We start from the raw sequence: 4,635 nt of genomic DNA on the forward strand, positions 1-4,635 counted from the left end.
TTTGTAAAAATCTAAAAACAAAATAGAACACTATTTAGGCGATTCTCTTCCCAGGAGCGACTTCTCGGTTCCTCCAGGCTGGTGCTTACAGGAGGAAGCAAGAAGACTGTGTGGTGGTTGCTCAGACAGCGGGAGCAGAAGAAAAACGACGAGGAGGCAGATTTGGTTCAAAATTACAAAGATTGGAAATGAGTGCTTGGCCAAGCAATGAAGTCCCCCAACTCTGGAAATGCTCGCGGGGAAGCCTGGAGGGTGACTCCTAGAAACAGTACACCTTTAGATCAGCTCTTCCAACCTCTTCCTAACTAAATATTCTAGAAATTGATCAATTAGGCTGGGGAACAAGTTAACCAACACGTTAAACAAAAGTATTATTACCAGGAGCTGGAGAGATAGCTAAGAGGTTAGCAGCACTGACTGCTCTTCAGAGGGCCCAGGTTCAATTCCCAGCGCCCACATGGCAGCTCACAACCATCTGTAACTCTAGTCTCGGGTATCCAGCATCCTCTTCTGGCCTCTTCCAGTACAGGTGGCACACATGCACACACGCCAGTGAAACACTCACACACAAAAAATACAATAAACTTTAGAAATGATATTACCAGACCCTGAGGACAAAGGGTAGAGAAACAAGCTTTAATCAACACGGCCATGCTGAAAATAAAGAGGTTCAGTGACCCCCCAAAGTTCATTTTCAAGGGCCTAATGGAAACTTTTAGCTTTAAAGGAAGCAGGGGACCCAGGGTTTGCACCTCTGACTGGGATGGGGTGGTCTGGCTGATCACTGTCTCAGTTATGGCTCTCCAGGGAGCTCTGAAGAAGCTGTTAATGCCTTCACTTGAGGGCCACAGTCTGTCTCCAAGATGCAGCCTCACAGCATGGATGACCGCCCTTACTCAGGGGCAGTGATCTGTCCTGCAAAGTTTGCTGTTACTTGGGGCGGGGCTGTCAGCCCTTGTAATAAAGGTGTTTCTCAATTAGCCCTCTTCTTCCTGCTGTCTGTAGGAGAGAGTGACCCAGGATATCAGGCCTAATGACCCAGGCCTATAATCCCAGACATTTAGGAGGCTGAGGCAAGAAGAACCCAAGTTCGAGACCAGCTGTTGAGACTCATGGAGAGGAAGGGACAGACTCAGAAGGAGAAAAACTGTTGAAAGGCAAAAATCGAGTCAGAGTGGAACAAAATGATTTTATCTGGTGCCCCCTTCAATATCTTAGGTCCCACAACATCTTATCAGCTAGTGAAGGCACTTGCCACCAAGCCTGGTGATCTAAATTCATGTCCCAGGACACACATGGTAGAAAAGATAACCAACTCTCAAAGGTTTTCCTCTAACTTCCCCTTGGTCACCATGACTTGTACATACACACACATACACACACACACAAACACACACACACACACACACACACAAATACAGGCCAGACTCACAAAGATCCACCTGCCTTTGCCTCCTGAGTGCTGGGATTAAAGGCGTGCGCCACCAGTGACCTACAAGGTTGTGTTTTTGCTTGTATTTTGTTTTAAATACCATAGGGCCAAATGGCATGACAGAGCATTCAAGTCTGGAGCCGAGTGGCTCATGGAGGAACTGGGCAGTGAGTGAAGATGCCAGTGGTCCGCATCTTTCGCTCTTATCTGCTGGTCTTTTCCAAGAAAATTATTCAGAATTCATGTGATTGCAGGATGGAAAACCTAACTTTGACTGAAACAAACTAGGGAATTTATTAGTTTACAAGGTCAAAAGCCCCAGAAGGCAGATCTAGCTCTGCCCATGGTGGAATCCAAGACTTGAAGTCACCAAGACTGGTCTCATACAGCTGCCCAGCTCTGCCTCCCTCCTGATGGGCAAAGCCGTCTTGGGATTCAGACCCATCTTGCCGAACTGAGAAGGCAACTGATGGAGGACTAGCATAGATAGCTTCTGACATGGCGTGCAGTCCTTAGCATCTGTATGTGAAGAGGACACTTGGGAATTTCCTGCTGTTGACCCTTGGTCCCAAGGACTCTTCTGCTGGGTCTAAGTTTACAACTGTCATCAGAGACTAGATCTCAGCAAGAGCGGAAGCTGAGGACCCAGAGAGCTCTAGGGACATCCCTTAAAAATCTGCCCCCCTGGGGGCTGGAGAGATGGCTCAGAGGTTAAGAGCACTGACTGTTCTTCCAGAGGTCTTGAGTTCAATTCCCAGCAACCACATGGTGGCTCACAGCCATCTGTAATGAGATCTGGTGCCCTCTACTGGCCTATAGGGATATATGTAGGCAAAATATTGTATATATAAGTAAATAAATCTTTAAAAAAAAAAAACTGCCCCCCGCCCCACGATTTACCCGGCCCGAATGATACACCAAAAAGGCAAAGGAATCCACAAAGAAAGGAACTCGAGCTGGAGACATGCTAAATAAATAAATAAATGATCTTTTAAAAAATTATAGACAACAAGAGAACACAAGAAAAGGTAAAGAAGTCAGACATAGTGGCACACACCTTTAATCCTAGCACTTGGAGAGCAGAAGTAGACAGATCTCTAAGTTTGAGGCCAGCCAGGTCTACAAAGCGATTTCCAAGACAGCCAGAGCTACGCAGAGAAACCCTGTCTTAAAGAAAAGAGAAGAGAAGAAAAAAGGAGAAAAGAAAAGAAGGAAGGACATGGGGGGGGGGCGGTTAGGAGCGTGGGTCAGTGGAAGATCACTTGCCTAGAAAGAATGACGCCGGTGAGTTTGATTCCTAGCACCGAGCCTAGGGAGGGATGGGAAGAGAATGCATAGAATACAGGCTTCAGGGACTGTAAGGAAAACAAAGTTCAGATCATATTCCACTGCAGCTACACATAAAATAAAACAACAACAAAACTATCGTATTACAGAAATTCAGTTAAAGAGCGGCGTTTGGCCAGCTCCAAATCCATTGAACCACACATATAGACCTGAGTAGGCTTCTGGGGCAAAGCCAAACCAGAGGACTACAATTCCCAGGATGCTATGAGTCAGACCTCATTACGCCTGCGCAGAAGTGATGCATTGCCGACTCACGCCGGTCGAGGGCACTGGAGCTTACTTAGTTCTGTGTGGTTTGAGTTCAAGCTAAACCCAGTCTTGGAACGTAAATCAGCTCACCATGCTGGAGCATCAGAGCCCTCAACCCTGATTCCCGCTAACGTGTGTGAGCTATTCCTATCATCTGCTCTTCCAAGCCTAAGATCTCGCGTCCTTCTGGTGAGACCCTGAACCCCAGAAGCACAACAGCTCTCAGAAGCCCACTTCCCGATGCAGTGGTTCCGCTCATCCAGAGTCCGCCCCCCAAACCACCTTTCCTCCTACACAACTGTCTGTCTGTCCTTGATTGTGACCTAGGTGTCTCCAAGGGAGACCCAAGTTGGCATCCTCAGAGATGCAGAGACCAGAGGGTCCTTTGTTAACCACCCTTCTCACGTTCACCCGGTGTCTACCGAGTGCAAGGTTCCCTGTCCTCTGGTTGTCTTTGGAACTTTGTAAATGGAAAGGAGAAAAGCGCGGGATGAAAACCTCGGCTTCCTATTTCTTCTGTCCTTCGAACCTCGGAAATGTTGGCGGAGCTGGTCAGAGGCTCTTGCCAGGGAGGGGGCTGGAGCTCCGGCTGAAGGCGATCCCCCCGCCCCCCGTTATGCCGTGGGAAGCTGGAGCTGAGAAGAAGCTCAGCAGGTTCAGCTTTTTGCCACTGTGGATCATAAATGGGCTACAAGAAAGTTGGAGGAGAGCAACCAATAGCGTGCGAGGGTTAGACAGAGCGGTGAGCCGTGTCACTGTCGGGGTGTTGCGGAGAAAGCTTAAGCAATTTGGAACTGGGCTGTATTTCTGTGATGGGGCTCAGACCACAAAGATGGATGATATGATAGATGACACTTCGTTTTAAAACCTAAACATTTCTAACCCATTATCTCCTTTCCATCACTCCTGCGACTCTTTTGGGTGTGTGTGTGTGTTTTCTGACGTCTTTGTAAGAGCCTGCCTAGCTTCACGCTACAGGCCTCCAGGCCCCGCAGCGGCCACTGAAGCGCATCCCTTGCTTCACTCGTCGACTTCTTTCCACCTCGCTAGAAGCAGAAAATCCAAACTCTTTGGCGTGACTGGTTTCTGTCACCCCACCAGACTCGCCTTGCCCTTTCCTTTCCGTTGCCCCTTTCCCTGTCGGCCCATCCATAACTCTCTAGACGCCTCTTCTCCTTTGCCTTGTGGTGCCCCCTGCTGGACTGTATTCTGCTCTTTCATTTTCCCTGTAACCTGTGATGTTTCTCTGCTTAGTCACTTCACCTATGAATTCCTCCACAGGACCCCGTGTTTTCCTGATCTTAATAATTCCTAGAGTTATTTAAATCACACAACAACTTTTTTTTTTTTTAATGAACAAGGGATCTGGAGAGATGACTCAGCCATTAAGTCACTTACAGAGAAACTGTTGCAGAGGGTCCTGGTTTGGTTCCCAGCACCCACATGGTGGCTCACAACCAACTATAACGCCTGTTCCAGGAGACCCAACGCCCTCTTCTGGCCTCCATGGGCACTGCACAAACATGGAGACAGAACACCCATAAACATAAAAATAAAGGTTCAATTTTAAATATAATTTTAGAGATGGTTCAGCAGTTAGAACACTT

The sequence above is a fragment of the Microtus ochrogaster genome, linkage group LG5, assembly GCF_000317375.1.
Source record: "Microtus ochrogaster isolate Prairie Vole_2 linkage group LG5, MicOch1.0, whole genome shotgun sequence".
Classification (NCBI taxonomy): Eukaryota; Metazoa; Chordata; class Mammalia; order Rodentia; family Cricetidae; genus Microtus; species Microtus ochrogaster.